A 22008-nucleotide genomic window follows, 5' to 3' on the forward strand; every position below is an offset into this window, starting at 1 on the left:
TCTCAGTTTGCAGAGAGATGCTTTGGCCTTGTAAACAGAACAGCCAGTTGTAAAACAAAATGACCTAGTGCTGGTAGTAGATCCTTAAGCAGCTGAGAAAATAACTCACCATGGATAATTGATCCTTAAACTGCCGAGAAGGCTGTTGGTAGTTTGTTTAGGTTTACAACTTTATATGTCTTTCTTCCTCCATTCTAACTTCTACACTCTAATTTTGGGAACCTATATTACTATAGTCTCCTTCCTATTTTCAGACCTTCAGAAAGTGTACTGCTTTTCCAAGTTTCTGTTACTTTACAAAGAAATTCAAAGAAAATGGGAAAGTTTTCTTCACTGAATAGCAAAGATTATTGCTGTTTTTACTTTGTCCCATTCCCCCTCTCCAAATTAGCTACTCTACCTTTTTTTTTTTTAACAAGTCAATAAACCAATGTTTGCAAAGCTGTTTGTCCCAAAGCAATAACTGGTTGCCCATACAAGCTTTAACACTATATCTTTTGGGGCTTTTGAAAATATCAGTGTTTACACAATTAGGGAATAAGACATCACAAATCACATGACACATGTCAGCTGATTGATTGACACTGTTTTCAATGCCTACCTATGCCCTGTTGACACTAAAATTTCTCATAATAGTCCTTTGTTGAGGAGATCTTATTTCCCTCTGTGTTTTCAGAGGTAAATTCTCATGGGACCATTTTGTGGACATCCAATAATCTTGTCTGACTTCTCTGCCCCTCACCCACCTATTCCCTATTCTTCTGAGAATTCCCCCTCCATTCTCCTGCTTACTGTTTTTTATGGGTATCCGGTCCAATCCTTTCCCATTCTGAAAAGGTAAACCCAGGTGAGTTATTATCTTGCTTTCTTTAACCAGACTCATCCTACTGAACTCCTGGATTTCCATTAAGCTACAAACTTATGAACATGCTGTGGTATCAAATATACAAATGTTTCAATCTATATATGTTAGCTGCGTTTTAAAACTCAGCTTTATGGCCTATTTGCCTTCATGTCTATCCTCAATTCATCAAATCTATTTCCTGTTCAGTTAACAGCACGGGCTCTGCATCTTCCTCCTCCGCTTAGCTCCTGACTGTTGTCTGCTACTACAGTGGCTTACTGAATTTCTTTCTGCAAACATCCATTCCAATGTAGACTATGATGATGTCAATTCATTGTAATAAAGAGCCACACAGTGGTGTGCATTTGCATACAAGTTTTAAAAAATACAATTTCTGATTTCTTCAGACTGTACCTCTCTGTGAACTTTCCAACCTTGAAGATGGTGACTTTTAAGGTCTAACCAGGCATAACACAATAATTTTAAAGAATCAGCTCCAGATACTTGACCATCATTTGCAAGCTGGCTTCAGTCTCCAGCGCATATACAGGCTGTTACTCCATTGATCACCCCTCCTTCCCTACCAGCCAAGCCAATCCTGCCTCTTTCTGACAGCAAGACCTGGTGTCAATCTCTCCCACCCTGAACCAATGGAAAGTTGTTGGCCACAGGAATACTCTCTTCTCGTCTCTAATTTTTGTCTGTTTAGAGCATCTTTTCAACTTAATAGTTAAAACCTCTGATGTCTGATTCACTTCATGGCTCTTGTCATGGACTGTTGACTTCTCTAATCGATTGTCTTTTCTTGTCTCTCAGAACATGGTGGTATGTTACTAAATAAATTGAATCATAGCCACCCCTCTGTGTCATAACTTTTTGGTACCCCCAGATCTCATGGGCACATTACCAGTGTAATCAATCACACATGGCTCAGTGCCCAAAAGAACCCCAAGTCCCAAGTTTAATGCTTTGTAGTAATCACTCTGAAATAATTAGTAATTTTATAATTGAACTTTTATAACTAGAGTTTAATATAACATTGAAACTAATTATGTGACCCTATCCTCTTGTTTTCCCCTATACCCAAGACTGATTCTTTTTACCTTATCATTGAACCTTGTAAGGCCTATCCATCCCCATTCCTACCAAATTACCACCAGTGACCAGTACTCATGGATCCAGCTTAGGTACCGGGCATGCACTCTTATGGTGAGATAAGATGGCTGCCACTTCAGACCTAACCTGGCAAGCTAAGACACTTGGTAAAAGACTCAACAGGGAGAACCCTTTGTTTATCTTGTAGACAGGCTGCAATACAGTCTTCTGCATGGGACTGGGAGATACCTGACTTCTCTACCTCTACCAGGAGGATACAATGTGCAGGTCTAGTGCTTGACAGAGTTGGAGTTTTGCAGGCAGTGGTGGTTTGAATGTGCTCAGTTGTGATTCAGGAGCCCAAAAGGCTTTGAGCTTGCTTTGGAGCATCCCTTGAAGTGATGCTGCAGCAAGTACCAGATAAAAATGCTGAGAGGACCACTGAGTGTAAATAGATAGGAAGTCGGATGAAGCTTCATATTTTAGTAACGATAATGAGTGTTTTCCTGTTTTAAACAAGAGACACACATTTCTGTTTTGTGGCACGACCTGTAAATTATATAACGAGTGTCTCTTGGCTCTTTCACTCTCCATGAATCTTACTTCACTCCTGTCTCCTCTCTGCACACCTCTTTCTGTAATAGTGACACTCTTCATGGAAAAGTAGGAAATGTTCCCTAAAGTGTTCAGTCTAGGTTGTGAGTCAGACTGCTGGATTCAAATCTCAGTTCAACTTATTAGCTGCTATGTGACTTTTGACAGCTTATTCAGCATTATTTTTGCCTGAGTTTCTCCTTTTTAGAACATTTGAATATTACAGAATATTTATAGACTATTCCAGGATATGCATAGGGCATTTGTAAAATTAAAAGAGAAAAAATCATAGTGTTGGTTTTCATTTTTACTTAGCAAAGAGTCTTTTTCAGGAGCTATTTTTTTGTTTGTTTGTTTGTTTCAGTAGCTAAATCTGCAAACAACCTGTATTCTAAAAGTAAAGTTGGTTATGAGAAATTTGTAAATAGTTGTTGTTCACATAAATTTATTTATCTGTCTGAGAGTGGATAATTCATTAGCAATATTAATGAAAGTGACAGAATCATTACGATGAAAATTTCTCAATGTTCTGCATAATTATTAATTGATGGTTTTCCAATACTCTTGTCTCTGTGCATAACTGTTAAGTTAGTTTATTTTTAATTTATAATACTAAATTTGATACTTCCTCACCTTAAAGACCTGCTTTCCCCACCCCTCTTTTAACTGCTTCAGCTACTAGATGGAGAGATAAAGGTCCTTGGCCAATGCATGTGAAAATATTTGGGCCCTGGACACCTTGTGCTTGTTGTGGCACAGATTATTACCAACCTTTCTGGGTTCTCAAGGGAGGCTGGGTGAATAGAGTTTACAACTCTGTTGCCATCAGGGTGTGCCCAGGAGGCAAGAAAGTATTGTCGCCTCTTGCATTCCTCAGCAGACAGCTCTATGTCTTTAAAAATACATGAACAGCCAGTGATTTTGACAATGCCTTCATAGAAAACACACACCTCAGAGAGTTTACACAAGAGTATAAGTAAATCCGAGAGCAGCAGAATAGATAGCCTCGAAATACCATATGACTATGAAATGATGCTTAATGCTTTTGCGATCTTTGCGTAAATTTGTTATCTGTGACCTGTCCACTCCAGTGAGACAAACTGTGTGTTCACTGGCATTTGGACTGTAAGTGTGTCACAGAAGCACGAAGAATCCTGAAGCCGGCTTTGCTGCTACCTTAACGCACTTCTTGACAGTAGGGCACCTGATGCTTTAAGAAACCATAAACTGTGGTAAAAATAGATGCCACTTACATTGTAGGAAGCGGGCACAGTGAGATAGAGCTGCGTTTGGTTTTTGTTACTCCTTCTAGAAAAACGTGCATTTGTGAGTGTAGGCCTCTATCAGCATGGACCAGCTGTTTGTCTTGGAGATAATTATACGACTCCTTTGAGCATCAATTTCTCCGCGGTAAAATTAGGTTAACAATATTTAATTCACATTCCTATGGGGAGGATTGTGTAAAATACATTAGCTAATTAAATAATTAATTCTCACTCCTACTGTGTGCCAGACACTTCGTGGATTCTGAGGGTATGGCAGGCACAGAGTTGTTCGTCAAAAGACTAGTTATTATGAAAAGAATTCTTCCAAAGTGGTAATTACCGTCATAATCATTTTTGCCCTCTAACTTCAGACCTCTCTACTCTGTGGGAGTTTTGTTGATTAGAAGAAAACAATGCAATACTGTTATCTCTGTCCCTTAAATTCAGCTCGGTCTTCTAGAATACTAAGTATCAGCTGGCATAGATTTTGTAGAATGCTCATGATGAAGAGGACCTCTGAAGTTGCTCAAAGTGGCCAAAAGCTTTATGGCAGGCCATGGGCTTAGGGGTGTGTGAGTCCAAGAAGAGTCTGTAGCTTTGGTTCAGGAAGAAAGTACATAAAACGCTATCTGTGGTAATCTGAACAGACCAAAGAGACAAATTAACTTAGAAAGTATCATTTAAAAGACATCTCCCTCAAAATCTCATCTTTAGGAGGCCTTGTGCCCCTTACTTGTATTTGTTTGTTTGTTTTGTTGTTTTGTTTATCATCTTGACAAGCTGGAGTCTTGCTAAGAGAGAGCTACAGTTGAGGAAACATCCCCACCGGAATGGCCTGGAAGCAAGGCTATGGGCGTTTTCTTGATTAGTGACTGATGTGGGAGGGCCCAGCCCACTGTGATTGTGAGACCCCTGGGCAGGTGTCCTGGGGTGTCTAAGGAATCAGTCTCAGCAACTCAGGGAGCTGTAGTCCCTCTTCCATCTTTGCTTCCATTTGCGCCTCCAGGTTCCTGCTGCACTGTAGTAATTGGAGCGGCAGGGCTGCGTCCCCAGCACTGCGGCCACCTGGCTAGCTTATGCCCCGAAATAACAACACATAAATTGTATTCTTTTAAACACTGCTTGGCCCATTATATCTATCCTCTTCTCGGCTAACTCTCGCACCTGGACTAGCCCATTTCTAATAATCTGTGTAGCATCAGTCTTACCGGGAAAGATTCTAGCCTACGTCCATCTTGGGTCGGAGCTTCATCACGTGTGCCTCAGAAAGCAGAGCTATCGCGTCTGCCCAGGAGAGGGGAGCATGGCGTCTCTGAGCTCACTTCCTCTTCTTCCCAGCATTCTGTTCTGTTTACTCCACCCCCCTATGTTCTAACCAATAAAATGGGCCAAGGCAGTTTCTTTATTTTTTTAACTAATGACCTTCCCCCATCACTGCACACCTCTTCATGGTAGACTGTCAAGTAGAAGAGGAAGTAAATCCATTTCTCCTCAAGTTGCTTTTGGCCATGGTGTTTATCACATTAGTGAAAAAACGACTAAGACATGACTCTACTCTGTGCTTTGCCTGGAGAGAAAGACAAATGTCCCTTCCCCACAGAGAGGACACTAACAGCTGTCCGAGGAAACCTTTCGACACTAGTCTCACTTGATGAACCAATGCAGTTGACTGACAGTTACATAGAGCAAGATGGCTAAGGGGTCATTTATAGGAGCACAGGCGAAAATCACTAGTGGCTACATTACTGAAGAAAACGTCTTTCTGTCTCAATAACCATGAATTGCCTCTCTATCCTTGGAGAGGTGGAAGCCTTGTGAACCCCACCCTCCTCCGTGAAGAAGCACAGGCTCATTTTGTGTGGCTTTTACACAGGTGATCCCACTGAGACTCCACCAAGATAACAGTTCTGCCACATCCGGAGCACAGCTTTCCATGACACAGCCCTCAGACTCAGCTCAGGTTATTCATGGTCCTCTTGCCTCTGCTTGCTAAGTAATGAGATCACACATGAGCATCACTGTTCCAGGCTGCTACATCTCCTGGCCCCCGCCGGACCTTAGCAGGGAACTGCATCCCCAGCTTTTCTGTGTACTCTTAATGGAATTTCCATTTTGACAAGGTCTTACACTGCAGTCCTGATTATACAGATTATAACTTGTTATGTATACCAGGCTGGATTCAAACTCCCAAAGAGATATGTGCCCCTGTATCCTAAGTGCTGGGACTAAGGGTGCTTACCACCGTGCCCAGTCTAATACACTTTTAATATTTTGTTTACTAGATGGTGTCTAGATTTTCAGAAAGATATAAATATGTTCACTTAAAAAACTTAGAAGAGTACATTTTGAAATAATTCATTTAAGGAGAAGATCACAGCGGTGAGTACAGATATGTCCTGCTAGTGACCAGCAATAATGCAAGAGTGGCTGCTTTCATATTGGGGACTGATGCTGCACTGAGCAGTTCAGTGATTGAGGACTTGTCTGTGCTTTAAGTTCACACTGTGGAATTTGTAAGGGCTAAAACAGTCTAGCTGCCTCTCCACCATCTTTATTCCTTTCTTTCTAAAAACTTATCTCAGTATACACGCGCGCGCGCGCATACACACACACACACACACACACACACACACACACACACTGCCTCTTGCCTTCACTTTGAGCTATAGAACATTGGACCTAAAATAGTCTTGCTTTCCATTTACGGGAGAGAAGGTCAACTGCCCTTTCCAAATGTCACTTTTTGAATCCCTTTTCATGAAAAGAACTAATTAATAAGCCAATTTCCCAGAAATTAATCGATCAAGCCCTCTCAAATACATCAGCACATTTACATGCATTAATAAGTACATTTGTATTATAAGTATGTGCCACGAGGAGGTATGACAAATGTCAGTGGGAGGCACATTGGGGGCTAGAATGGAGGGCAGTAGGGAAAACACCAGTCTGTGGACGTTTCTGTTTCTCAAAGCACACAGCCGTTCACGCACTTGCAGGTATGAGGTTGGTGCCTTTTGTCACGGTCCTTAAAATCTAATTCTGCGGTCAAATGTCATACATTTTTCTGTTCTCCTGCTCCCTTGCTATTACGCCACACACACACACACACACACACACACACACACACACACACAAACACACATGCACACATGGATGCACACCCTTCTTTCAGCAGTTGTCACTTTCCCGGACATATGCAAACCATTCTTGCTTTCATTGCATTCGTAACCAGTTAACCTGGAGTAATGGAAGACACCAGTGAATCACCAGAGAAAGCACTTTTCTCTTATCACCTCCATGTGTTTGTTTGAAAGACGTTTTCTCTTGTCACTGGAACATGCTGAGAACTCACGTCATGTGTGGCAAGTCAGAAAGAACTACGTTCTTCCAAAAGTATCTTTTAGGCAGAGGCCAGAAGAAGCTTACGCGCCCGTACACTGCTCCTTGCCTGGAGATGGAGTGACCTGGGGGCCTGACTTCCCATTGGCCTCGAGCATAGCAGAAATCAGCACCAGTTACTCCAAATGGAAACTTATGAATGACTGTTCCATGGGGTTTCTTTTTTTCTCTATCTCACTCAAATCCTGGTCTCTGGTCTGTTTCTGGGACAACCCACATAAAATAAAACTGTACCACAGTATCCGTTTTTGATAAACTTACCTGCACCTTACATATCAACCCCAGGGTTCTCAGATTACCAAGGAAACCAAGATAATCTCAGGTTTTTATGAACCCAATATAGTTCTTTCTAAAGAATGTTTAACTATTTTAAGTTATGATTATTCACACGTGCCCCACCCAAATATGCATGATGGTTGGTCTCTGAGGGCTCTTCTTCCTCCGCTGTGTATTACTGCAATGGGTACCATTTTCGAAGGGCCATCAAGCTCAGTTTGTACAAACTTTTATGTTTGGTTTTATATCTCATGTTTTAAATCATGTTGGTTTTCAGAAAGTTCATGTTTCTAAATGAAAAATGGATTTTTAAAAACTTTAATATGACAGACACCCCAGGCCCCAGCTGCTGTAGTCACTCATCTGTGGCCATTAGACATCTTTCCATAATAGCATTTGCAAAAGAAATGTCAGAAAGGTTGTACCAATTGCAAGAAGATTGGTTAAGAGGATTTATTTTCTGAAGGGTTTTCTCCTCTGCATTCATTGAGAAATTCTGTTTTCTACTGGGCGCAGTCATACAGGCCTGCAATCCCAGCTCTTGGAAGGTAAAGGTAGGGTACTCAAGAGTTCAAGGTCATACATGGCCCTGTAGCAATGCTGAGGTAGTATGCATTGTAGAAGGGCCTGCCTCAAACATAGTAACAAAATTTCCTACTGGTAAACATAAAAAAATATTAAAGATAAATTTTCTTAAAATACATCTAACCTCAGCTATGCAAGGAGACCCTATCTTAAACAAATAAATAATCCCCTGCTTTATTTGGGGTTTCTATTGCTATGAAAAGACACTATGACCACAACAACTCTTATAAAGGAAAACATTTAATTGAGTATCTTACAGTTCTGAGGTTCAGTCTGTTATCATCATGGTGGGGCATGGCAGTGTATAGGGAGAAATGGTACTGAAGAGGTAGCGAAAGTTCTACATCTTGTGCAGGTAACAAGAAGGAACTAAGGAATTGTGTGGTATCTTGAGCATAGGAGACCTCAAAGCCTACCCCTACAGTGACACACTTCCTCCAAAATGGCCACACCTACTTCACAAGGCCACACCTCTTAATAGTACCACTCTCTGTGAGCTTATGGGAGCTAGTTACATTCAAGCTACCACATCCTTTTGGCTAAGCTCCCATCCCATGGTGCCAGCATCTAGATTATGTTTCTTCCATAAATGAGCATTTGTCACGATTAGGCAAATTTAGTGCACTAACTGAAGATATAAAAATACGAATTTTTCAGAAGGGAACCACCTTTCAGTTGTTAAGAGAACACTTAAGACTTGGAAATAAAAGCATCTCCTACATGTATTGATAAACAACACCAGAGAACATGTCTTTTTTTTTTCTTTTCAAGAAGGCATATAATTAAGTTGACACAATCCAGTGCTTTAATATGTTAGCATGGTGTCAAAGACATATCATTCCTAACCAGGAAGATGTAATGACAAGTGAAACTACAGGGCAGAGTATGTAGATGCCTTTATGTATATGTACATGTGTGTATGAATGTAAGTAAGCAGATACATATACACATCTAGGACTGCTAACTCAGGCATGGACAAACAATTTTTATTTTCTCTCTATTCTGATTGACTTTAAATGTTATGACAAGAAAGAGGATATTTGTTTCCGTCAACAAGAAACTCTCAGGTCTAATGTAGTGCCATATGCTATAATTTCAGGTCATAACAGTAGAGGTAGAGGGAGATAGAGTCCAAAGCCAGTGCCCATTAGATAGTGAGTTGAGGAGTTGGAGGCCAACCTTGAGCAACATGAGATCTTGCATCAAACAAACCAAGATGCAAATAAACAAAAGTGAGATAAATAGTCTTCTAATATGTAGGTGGTGAATCTATAGCAAATGGAGATCACTGATTTAGAAGGCATGTAGGCAAAAATATTTGAGTAAAGAGTAAATTAGTTGTGGAAAACTTGTCACTCCCCTACAACTAGAGTCTGGACAACTCTCTTGGTTATAACAAATGAGGACCTTATAAAGTTGGGGTATCTGATCACCTATTTTTATTTGGATGAGACATGTAGTTATTTAAGGCCCCTCGGTTTTAGGACTTCCTACCACCTCATTTTGCAACTACCTGGAACTTTCAGTTTCTAATGAATGGTTTGCTCTTTCCACAGTCATTTTCACTTTTTCTCAGGGTAACTGATTAGAGCTGCTTATCTGGTGAATCCCAAGTGGGCCTTTGTACAAGGGGCTCCCACAGTGAGCTTTTGTCTAGGAGAAAGGACCATGTGCCAACTAAGTGCCAACTTCAATGTAATGACAAACACCTCTGTCACATATTTAAGGATGGAAATCATCTTTCCTTTCTTCCTTCCTTTCTTTCTTTCTTCCTTCCTTCCTTCCTTCCTTCCTTCTGTCCTTCCTTTATTTCTGACCTATTTGTGACTTTTTAGTAAAGTCTAATACATGCAACTTTGGTTATGTTTGTTCCCTTTTTGCTTTTCTATTGCTGTGAGAAAACACTCTGACCAAGACAACTTGGAGAAGAAAGGGTTAATTCCATTTGTCCTGGCTAGTTTTATGTGAACTTGACACAAATAAGCTACAGTCCTCGGAGATGGTGGAGCCTCAATTGACAGAATGCTTTTGTATGATCAGACTGTAGGCAAGCCTGTGGTATGATCTCTTTATTAGTGATTGATATGGGAGGGCTCAGCTTGTGGTTGGGGCCATCCCTGGACTGGCGGTACTGGGTTCCATAAGAAAGCAGGCTAAGCAAGTCATGAGGACCAAGTCAATAAGCAGCACCCCTCCATGGTCTCTGAATCAACTTGGGCTTCCAGGTTCCTGCCCCAACTTCCTTCAATGGTGAACAGTAATATGGAAGTGTAAGTCCAATGGACTCTTTCCTCCCCATCTTGCTTTTGGTCACGGTGTTTCATCACAGCAATAGTAATCCCAATGAAGATATCATCTTGCATTTCTGGGTAACAGCCCATCCCTGAGGGAAATCAGAAGGAATGCGAGCAGAAGCATACGTGGTGGAGGAATGTTATTGGTTCACTCAACTAACTTCCCTACATAGCCCAGGACAATTTGCCTAGGTGCTGTGCCACCCACAGTTGACTGGACACTCTCACATCAACCATGAATCACGAAAATAGGATCTGGGCAACACCTCTGTTGAGCCTCCTTCGTCAGATAAGTGTAGGCTGTGTCAGGTTGACAGCTGACACTATCCAGGACACCGTAATAAATACCTCAGCTGACATCTACATAGAAGAAGGTAGAGAGAGAATGAGAACATTAGCATGTTTCACCTTCAATGGAAAACTGACTTAGGCATTAGTCACATTTGCCTGGGATTCTAAAAAACAACAGAAACTTGAATCCTGACTTATATTAGTCTTTTATTTGACTAGTTTTGTGTTGTTTGTGTTGGCTCTGTAATTGAAGAAAGGGGTGAGTTCGGGACGGACTCAAAGAGGCCCATCTGAGTCACCCTGGGATGAGCGAGAAAAGTTGCTAACCTCAAGGATCTTATTATCTCACAGAAAATAAACATATCCAGCAGTGATTCATGTCTAAGGGTGAGATTATTAAACAGACACATAAAGTGTTTTAAGAGCTTGAGGCCAAAAGGAGAGAATTGTCTATAGAGAAAAAAACAATTATGAGTCACTCTCTCTGACTTTATATAAGTTTCTAGAATTTACAGCTTTCTCTTTTGAGCAGCGTTGGGCTGTTGGAGTTATGTGTCTATGGATATACCCTCCCTCCTATAAGAGACAAAATCCCTGTGCGTACAATCAGAGTGCTGGTCTTTAGCAGTGGCCACGGAGCTTCTAACTCCTCATTCTGGCTTGATAAGTCAAGGCTTAGAAAGCAAACTGTGACCCCTTCTGCCTATCAGTGGAATTGACTCTTACATGTGGGCCTCGGGCTTCCAAAATTCAATTTAACTTACTCAGTGAGAGGTATTTCAAGCATGAACCCCACACAGGAGCACCATGGCAAGCAAAGGAATTATAGCCACTGCACCAGGAATTTCAGGTTATGACCGGTACAGCATCAGTGAGCATTCTTCCCATGAAACAGAGAGTAGCTGACATTCTTGCAATAGGACACCTACGGGATGTTTCCTTTTTGCAAGGGTTTTCCCAGCCTTCATCTTTTCCACCATAAAGAGATAGCTCTTTTATATAACAACCACAAAAGTATTTATTATATTTAGATTTTTAAAATATATTTTGTGTGATGATATGCATTTAAATTGTGATTTCATTTTACAAAACACTTTGGCCCTTCTAATTCTTATGGTGTAGAAATTTATTAAGCCACTGTTTGTATGTGAACTGAGCTGCAGAAAGATTAAGTAATATGGCTTAGTAACTTTATATTTAATAATTAAGATAGAGCTCAGTTCTCACTAAACTTATTGGCATTTTGTCAGCAGGGCCTGTGGGGAAATGATAAACCCATGTGACTGGCAGCAGGGCTACTAGAATTGCTTGATTTTTACCTTGTGTGAACCCTCTTTTGAATAATTGTCTGCTACATTGAAATTGCCAGGCCTGTATTTTTTCTACTCTATGGCTCCATTTCTGGTTTCCTGTAGAGAATAAAGCATCTAAAGCAAGCATTATGGAATAATAGAGGAGGAGAGGCTAGTGGACTAGTATAAAATTGCACCATCAGTTTGGTTGAGTCAGAGCCTCTTTCTGTAGTCTAGGCTGACCTTGAACTCACAAGGTAGCCCTGGCTGCCATCAATCTTGTGCCACCTCAGGCTCCTAAATTCTGGGATCATGTACTTGACTCACCATGTCCAGCTGCTTGTATGGCTTTGACACGTGTTAATCTTTTCAAATCATCTTCCTCTTAAAATAGTGTCATCCATAACCTGAATTTAAAACCACGAATGAGCTGGGCAGTGGTGGCACACACCTTTAATTCCAGCACTTAGGAGTCAGAGGCAGGTGGATCTCTGAGTTCGATGCCAGTCTGGTCCATAAGAGCAAGTTCCAGGACAAGTACCAAAACTATACAGAGAAACCTTGTCTCGAAAAACCAAATAAATAAATAGATAAACAAACAAACAAATCAAACCACGAATGATGGAACTGGGAAGATGGCTCAGTCCAGAGAGTTCCTGGTACATGAGCATGAGTGTCTGAGCTTAGGTCTCCAACACTCTCCTTAAAAGTTGGCCATGGCAGTGCGTGGCTGTAACCCCATCCTGAGTGGAACTGAAACAAGAGGCTTACTGTACCTCAGTGACCAGCAGGTCTAGCTAGTCAGTGAGCTTCAGATTTAGCGAGATATCCTCTTTCAAGGAAATAAGGTAGAGGGTGATCAAAGAGCACACCATATACTGACCCCTGGCCTCCATATTGCACCTGCACACATATGTATGCACACATGCACAAGAACATATGTGTGCATATAAATTGCATGAGCACTGTCTTGCTGGAAGTTAGAGAAATGGCTTAGTGGTTAAGCAGGGTCACTGCTCTTGCAGTGGATCCAGGTTCAATTCCTAGCACCCATGTGACAGTTCATAACCACCTATAACTCTAGTTTCAGAGAGCTTGATACCTTCTTCGGGCCTTCATGAGCTCCTGCATGCACACACATGTTGCATAAAAGCTCATACAGGCAAACACACATACAAATTAATTAATTAATTAAAACGACAGCAGTGTATTATTTGCCTGTCCTATTGTTATGGAAAAATACATGACAAAGGCAACATAATGAAGAAAGGTTTATGTTGGCTTACAGTTGCTGGGGAAACAGTCGATCATGGCAGTGACCCTACGGCAGGCAGAAACAGAAACCAACTGATCATTATGCCCATAGTCAGGATGCTGAGTGATGAACGGCTCTGTTAAGTTTGCTTTCTCCTTTTAGTATGGTCTGTGCCCCAGTCCACGGAATGGCATTGCTGATGTTTAGAATGGCCCTCCCTACCTCAGTTAGCCAGCTATAAATAATCCTCCATAGACATACCAGGATATATACTTCCATGGTGAGTCTGTCATTCCTACATGAACTTGTCAAAATAAAGTAGCACACACATCACACACACACACACACACACACACACACACACACACACTGTAAAACACGTTGTGAATAAAATTTCACACTAATTCCTCTAGCAGAAGAAAAGAATGTCAACTGAAGAGTACCAACCTCTGAGGCTTGTTACAGTTTCCTCTGGTGGCTCAACTGTGGCCTAAGTATTGTTTTGTAATTCATGGAAACACATATTGAACAGATGTTAGAAATTGTACTAGGTGTTTTTAGTGAACCTTTAGATTAGAAGATGTGCATTGTAAATTATAACATATATAATTACAGGCATAGTGGAAAGTTAAAGATTCTTCAGAAATAATTGTCAAACAACAAGGTTAACATAGAGACTGGTATGGTTAAAAAGCACAAAGATAAATAGGAGATATTTAGAGAAAAGGGGAACATATACTGTCATTAGCTTCTGGCAATGTATTCTACACAATGGGGTAGCATATTTTGAAGCTCCTGTGCCCCGTGGTATCTTTGAGAACTTGGAAGGAAAAGGTCAGTGTGAAGGAGTGGGAGAGGCATGACACACATGGCCCTTAGTTATTTTATTTATGTATTGAGGCATACTAAGTCATTGGAAGCCTTATGGGCTATGGCAGGAGCTCTGTTTTTCTCATGATCAAGTGTGTTGGTGGGGCTCAGATGCACGCTTCTTGCATTCACCTCTGGACTCGGGTAGTGTCTGTGATCTCATCTGGGTGAGTAGAATAGCTAGAACCCGACCATTCCTACATGTTCTCCATGACTCTGACCCCATGCTCTCTCAACTCAGCAGTTCATCCTGGACTTCTTACAGGTCCTATTAGGTAGAAAGAGATGGTGCCAGACTAGTTTTTTAACCATTTGTGAGTAGAACTGAGCCAGAGGACCAGTTCAGGTGGATGATGAAATAGAATCCATGTCTTCTGTAACCATTGTATCCTACCTATCAACAGAGTGTCCACGTAGATGACTCTAAGGATCTTGGACTTGGGATTTGTTTCATAATATATCAGAAATGCCCTGCTTACTATAATCCTGTCTACAACATGGTAAATTAAACAGTATCATCGCCATATTGTTGTTAAATGTCATAGAGCTGTTAAGGTCAGGCATCTGCTGAAGTCTCTTTTATTGACTGTCAGTCACCACTTCTTCATTCTTTCAAGGTGATGCCTGTGAGAATGGCCAGAGTGTTAGAATAACAACAGTTCAAGTCATTTTGCATAAGTTTTAGGCAAAAATGTTCCATGTTTGTACCTGGGAGGAACAATGAGATTTAGGATTTAATGTGTCATGTCTTCTATATAGCATCATTCTTTGATGGTTGATTTTATGTATCAATTTGATTACATTAAAAAATAACCACATAGATGGCAAAAATGTTTATTTTTTCTCCTTATCTTTTCGTGTGTGTGTGTGTGTGTGTGTGTGTGTGTTCTGTTTCTCTCAGAAGCATAGCAAATTAATATAAATAGTATTTTCTGTGGAAATCAAATAGTTTTTATATTCCAGTCTCATGGATTTTATCATATTGTGGTAATTATGACTTCCCCATGAATCAAGAAATATAATATTACAGAATGAAATGACCAGGATGATCTGTGTTATCAAGCTATGTTAGTTGAGCATTAACAGTTTTGTACATCAAAGTTGTTTCAGAGTTTGAAAAGACATAGACATTGAGTCTGGCGAGATGCCTCAGTGGATAAAGGCACTTCCTGCCAAGCCTGAAAATGTGAGTTCTGTCCTGAGAATTCCTTTGATGGAGGTCCTCTCACCTCCACATGTGCATGCTTGCACATCCGTGAGCCCATGAATACACACACACACACACACACACACACACACACACACACACACACACAATTTTTAAGATGTAACTTTAAAAGTAAAATATATGAGGTGCAGATCCTTTTTTTCTGGAAGAATATTGTGAGATATTTTCTCAGTCATGGGGAACATGTGCCAAAATGGAATCCAGTAAGAAAGTAAATGTAGTCTGAAAAGAACCTAGTGTGTTTATTATGTATGATTACGACTGAATCCATCTCCCTCCTATTAGCTGATTTGACCTTCCAGGAGGTAGAATGCTTCGGAACAACCACAGGAAATAATAGGGGTACAGAATTATGCTTTTCAACTATTGAGAAAGTTCATAAATAAAAAGTCATTTTAAAACAGAAAGATGTTTCCCAAAATATGAAATTTCCTGAAATTCAAGTGTTCTTCTCTTTCTCAATCTAGGAGTCAGATTTTACTTATGAACCTTATTCAAGTAAGCAGTAAGAAAGAAGGTGTTATGAGGAAAGGAGACTGGTGGCAACAATGGTTTCCTTTGGATGAGTCATAGACGAATTACGACAAAGGTTAAGTTTTAGAGGAGATGTAGATATTTGATTGTGGAGATTGTTTCTGTGTGCTGACCTCCTCCACAGAAGTGCAGGAGCAAATTTAGTTTTCTGCTTCTCATAATTCCCTGGGCATACTGAAACCACCAGTCAGTGCTCAGCATGTTGTAGCCTAGCTCAGGTACTCTGGGGATATACAAGATGGCGCCAAAACCTCCTGGGTCTCTCTTAACTCACTTTGGCCACCAGTAGGCTTAAGAAAGCTTCCTTACAGCTCTGTGATAGGCTTTCAGAGACAAGATTTAGAAGCCATGGCCTTGACAAGCCCTATGTTGGCACATGATCTTGGCCTCCTCTGTTTAGCTAAAGCTAGTCACCAACTCAGGCCTGATTCGAGAGAAAAAGGACTAGCCTTCACCTGTTGTTGTGAGCTGTGGTAAACCATTTGAAATCATTTCTAATTCGGCCAAGAAATACCAATCCATTTGTTCATTTAAATTAAGATGTGATTACCACATTCCAACATAATCACCAGAGCTGGAAGGAGTAAGTAAACTCTTCTCGTTCAACTCTGTTACTGATGAATTTTGCAATCTTATTTCGTATTTGTTTGATCTTCACGACTTATTTTTCTCATTGGAGCTGGAAATTATGCTAGCTAGCTGATTTCTAGGTTCTGTCTCTTATGTGGAACCTGTATTGAATCACCACACACACACACACACACACACACACACACACGCCCATACCTTGAAAATAGGAAAAGAGCTATTGAACTGTTTGGGGGAGGATGGGGAAGAGCAGCAGGAGGAAGGGAAAGGAGAGTTGGTAATATGATGACAAGGGATCAAGGCACAATGATAAGCATATATTAAAATGTCACAAAGAAATCCATCGTTTCATCTGTTTTAAATAAATATATCAGATATAGAACATAAAAATTGTACTTGATTCTCATGAAATTGTATCTTTTAGCTTTCACGATCATGATGTTACTATAGTAAATTACTTAGAATGAAGTAACACTGTTGAAGAACAAAGAATGCGGCCATGCAATGGCTCCCAAGTTAGCTGCTATTTTACAACTATTGAGAAAAGGGAAGCCAAGGGAATTACCACTTGCCCATTCAGGTACTTAATGGCAGAATGTGTTTTGTCAGTAAAAGATTAAATTATCTTATAGTATTTATCTTCTAAAACCAGACAAAGTTGCCGTCCTTGATGATTGTGTTTTCTTAAGTCAGGGTCTCACAATGTAACCCAGAATGTCCTTGAACTCTTGACCTTCCCACCTCATGTTCTGAGTGCAGGGTTTTCGGGCATGCATTATCACCCTCAGCACATTGTTTTGTATGTCTGTGATATATGTAGGCATCCCTCACATGCTGTGTTCAGAGGAGAAGGTTAGGTTTCTTCCCTAATGGCTCTCCATTTTGTTCCCTTGGAAGAGCATCTCTTGCTGAACCTGGATCTCTGTTTCTTGTTTTCCAGTGAGGCTGGTGACCAGCCAGACGCAGCAATCCTCCATGAGTCTGCTCCACTACGTCAAGTGCTGGGGTCTACAGACCCATGTAGTCACATCCTAGTTTTCATGTGGGTTATGGGGTCCAAACTCAGGGCACTGAGCTTACATGGCAAGCATTTTACCCATTCAGCCATCTCCGTAGCAGAATGTGTATTTAAACAAATCCTCTGGGAACTTAAGTTATGAAAATCTATAAAATACAGTTTTCTTTACCTTTTTGTTTGGTTTTGTTGGACATGGTCTCACTATGTAGCCCCTGGCTTTACTGGAACACTCTGGGTAGACCAGGCTGACCTCAGAATCACAGAGCTCCACCTGCTCCTGCCTCCTGAGTGATGGATTTAAAGGTGTGCACTACTAAACCTGGCTAAATCTACAGTTTTCTATTCCTTGTTCTAACTCCAGTCCAGGTATTATGGTGTCATAATTATAGTTGGACACCTCTTCACTTTGTTGGTTTCATTTGAGTTTTGCTTGTCAAATTCTGTAGCCATTTATATCAGATCACTCACAGTCCCTTTATTTAATATGCATTCTATACTTCCATTGCCCATTCTGCAGAATTCGTGGTCTCATTTAAAGCTGGGCTTTGTGTTATTTTTCTTCTTCCTTACCTTAGATGTTTTATGTCCTTTAGGTCTCCTCTCAAACTGAAGCTGGTCATGTAGACTCCCCACAAAGTGCATGGTTGCTTCTTTCTCAAGACTCAATTATTCTTAACATTCCTGATTACTTATCTCTTTCCATGACATTTGCAAACTAGAGAAAATAAAATACACAATTTTTCTGTTTTAATTCTCAAAATATAGTACTGGATGATAAAAGCAGGACCTTTGCACATATAATAAATTGTCTGAGTGGAATTTCTCTGTGTGTATTTATAACCAAAGTCATTGATGGAAGAAGTAATAACCAAAAATTCATTCATTAAAACTATCGTTGTATGCATTGTAATCTGTTGGGATCTCAATCACAAGCTACAGTCTTCACACATCAACCCTAGCACTTACTCTAAACCACTTTAGAATCCACAAATAGAACTGTTCTGTCATATGGTAATGGCACACATTTTTAATCCCTGCACTCAGTAGTCAGAGGCAGGCAGATCTCTGTGAGTTCGAAGCCAGCCTGGTCTACAAAGTGAGTCCTAGGACAACTAGGGCTGAACCTTGTCTTGATTAACCAAAATAAATGAATAGATGAATAAATAAGTAAATAGAATACTATTGTCCAATTTAAGCCTTTGTTTTTCTTCAAGATTAAAAAAACAGACAGTTATTAAGGCCTAATAAATTTCTAGTCCTCTTCATGGAATGTGGCTTATCTTAGGTCAGCTTACTAATGTGAAAGCAATTAAGTCACTATAGATCCCAGCAAAGGGTCAAGTTAAGCAAGAGTGTTGTGCTTTTTATGAGAAAGTCAGCACCAGATACTCACCATTGGGGTGTACACTGTTTATTCACCTACAAATGGCCTATTTCACTACATCTTATATTAATTTGGAATATCAGTTGTCCCAAGATCTAAATTAAATAAAGTCTATAGTTAGCAACATACTTGGATGATAGTAAGTGCTGAGCAGATGTTAATGGTGGCTATTATTATTAAAGTCATTATGAAATATGTGATATACATGTACTCAATAGGTAGAATTACTTTTATGGCCCTTGTAATTACTATTTTACTAAACCACTCACTTCTAATTATATTCAGTAAAAGTTAATAGGACTTAGACCCTTTGCTTACCTTTAATCTGCCAAAAAGAATAATTTCCCTTTGCTAGGATTCTCCCATTTTCTCATTGACTGCAGTAAAAATGCACATTATTTCTCTTTGTAAAAAGTAGGACAATCACTGGGAATTTATATATCATGTAACCTTCGGGTAATACATGGCTTAAAAACAGCACACACAAAGTCATTCCCAACATGAATGACAATATTCATTGATAGTAAGTAGTCACTGTGTGTGCTCTGAGCAGAGTTTTATGTTAAGAGATTTACAGTTACATCATTTAATACCATTTAATCTCAATATTTCTATTAACTAAACATAACTTTTAACTAAGCATCTTAAAAAGCAGGGAGTTGATGATTTAATTGACTCCTTTAAACATAAATGATGGAGGTGGGTCTTGTATCTTATCTGTTGCTTTTATTGGTTAATTAATAAAGAAATCTGCTAGGCCCTAATAGGACAGAAAATTAGGTAGGCGGAGTAGATAGAACAGAATTCTGGGAGAAAGAAGCTGAGTCAGTGAGTCGCCATGATTCCCCCACTTCTGACAGATGCAGGTTAAGATCTTCCCTGGTAAGCCACCTCTTGGGCTACACAGATTATTAGAAATGGGTTAGATCAGTATGTAAGAGCTAGCCAATAAGAGGCTGGAACTAATGGGCCAGACAGTGTTTAAAAGAATACAGTTTCGGTGTAATTATTTTGGGTAAAGCTAGCCGGGTAGCGGGAATCAGCCTGCCGCTCCTATTTCAACAGATAAATGCAAAACTATTTTTAAAAAGGTTCTTTAAATTAACTATACAGTATTTGAGTGTGGATCCTCTTTCCTGCATGCTTATGTTTTTGAAAAATTTAAATTCATAAAAGAAAATTCACTGATAAAGAATTCATTTGAATTTAATCTTATGAAATAAAGCAAAGGACATTTTTCATTCTAGAAAAAGAGAATTATTAGCAAATATATCGAAAAATTCTTTCTCAGAGCCAGGGGTAGAGGTACATACTGGTGATCCTAGCCTCTAGGAGACCAGTACAAGAGGATTTTAAATTCAAACCAGATATACATAATGAACTCAAATTGCATATGTGTGTGTATATATATATATATGGAGAAGATTCACATTTAAAAGAATAGAAGTATTTGAGAAGAAATATGGAAAACTAAGAATCAGTGTGGACTAGTACAATGGATCAGTAGGTAAGAGCACTTTTGGCCATGCCTGTTTGTATGAGTTCAGTCCTTGGCACACACATGTGATGGAAGAGGAAAAAACAACTTCCCGTAAGTTGTCCTCTGACCTCCACATGTACATCCATACCCATACCTTCACACACTTGCAAACATGCACTCATACACACACACACTCTCATACACACACATGCTAATAAAAGTAAAATATAATTAAAAAATTAGTATAGAGAGTTGGTGATATAATTCAATGCTAGAGTATTTGCTGAGTGTTCGTGGGACCCAAGGTTTAATCCCTGATAATTCAAAAGAAAAAATGTTTTTAACTATCCCTGTAGAATGATATTTCAATATGATATATCTTGATTATTTACTTCTACACAAGCCCAGTAGTTATTTATTACATTATCTTGGATCTCTATGGCCAAGCAGACATACCAAATACAGTTTTAACATCATTGAAGATCTTTTTGCTTAGGCTTGGTGCTAAGCAATGCGGGTGATCTTCAGGATTTGAATGAACCCCGAGACTCCCTTCCGATATTGCTGTGTGAACTGTGTGTCAATTATTCCCGCTCCTCCACTCCAGTCCAGAGAGATGATTTATGTGGGAGTTGGACCCCATCACTACACAGTTGTAATTTCCACACTTAGGAAGCTGGAGATGGAAGACTGTGGCTTTGATGCTAGACTTGGCTTCCCTCCAAATGCCTATGCCGGTATATAGCAGTTCATTGAGTCTGGCTAATTTTGATATGCAATGTCTTTATTTTGCAAGGTTTTTGAAAATAACAAACTTCAAAGGAACTTTAAAAATGAGTACCAATAGTAAAAACCTTTGGCTATGTTTTTGAGTTCAACTTTTGTTCCCACATAACTTTATTACATTCTTTTTTTTTTTAATTTTTTATTGAGAAAAAGAAAAAAAAGTTTCCTCCCAGCCTCCCATTTCCCTCCCCCTTCTCCCACCCTTCTCCCCTTCCCCCCCCACTCCTCTCCCCCTCCCTCTCCAGTCCAAAGAGCAGTCAGGGTTCCCTGCCTTGTGGAAAGTCCAAGGTCCTCCCCCCTCCGTCCATATCTAGGAAGGTGAACATCCAAACTGGCTAGGCTCCCACAAAGCCAGAACATGAAGTAGGATCAAAACCCCGTGCCATTGTCCTTGGCTTCTCATCAGCCCTCATTGTTTGCCATGTTCAGAGAGTCCAGTTTTATCTCATGCTTTTTCAGTCACAGTCCAGCTGGCCTTGGTGAGCTCCCAATAGATCAGCCCCACTGTCTCAGTGGGTGGGTGCACCCCTCGTGGTCCTGAGTTCCTTACTCGTGTTCTCCTTCCTTCTGCTCCTCACTGGGACCTTGGGAGCTCAGTCTGGTGCTCCAGTGTGGGTCTCTGTCTCTATCTCCATCCATCACCAGATGAAGGTTCTATGGTGATATGCAAGATATTCGTCAGTATTGCTATAGGATAGGGTCATTTCAGGTTCCCTATCCTCATCTGCCCAAGGAACTAACTGGGGACATCACCTTGGGCTCCTATTCTTCGGTTGATTTTAAAATGCAAAGCATTTTCTTTGGGCAACAAATGTTGAGCACATGCCATCTGGCAGGCATTAAGCTAAAGGGGTAGGACTCTATTCCTGACTTCACTATAGTGGTAGACTGGGGCAAATGTTTGTCCTTAAATAACCAAAGACCAAATAT

At 40.2% G+C, this 22008-nt stretch overlaps 1 protein-coding gene across 3 annotated transcripts in view; it reads left to right on the plus strand.

Annotated features, from left to right (window-relative positions):
• The window catches only part of Prkg1 (protein kinase cGMP-dependent 1), a 1122235-nt gene that overhangs the window by 797223 nt on the left and 303004 nt on the right, over positions 1-22008 (plus strand). The window contains exon 1 of one of the 3 annotated variants that reach the window (XM_041660895.1): positions 19898-19903. The exons of the other annotated variants lie outside the window; for them this stretch is intronic. The gene's annotated coding sequence lies outside the window, so the exon portion shown is untranslated. Of the gene's footprint in view, positions 1-19897; positions 19904-22008 lie in introns of those variants that run through there. 3 annotated transcript variants of the gene reach the window in all.

This window comes from Microtus oregoni, unplaced genomic scaffold, assembly GCF_018167655.1.
Source record: "Microtus oregoni isolate MIOR12 unplaced genomic scaffold, Mior012 000012F_ref0000307, whole genome shotgun sequence".
In the NCBI taxonomy this organism is placed as follows: Eukaryota; Metazoa; Chordata; class Mammalia; order Rodentia; family Cricetidae; genus Microtus; species Microtus oregoni.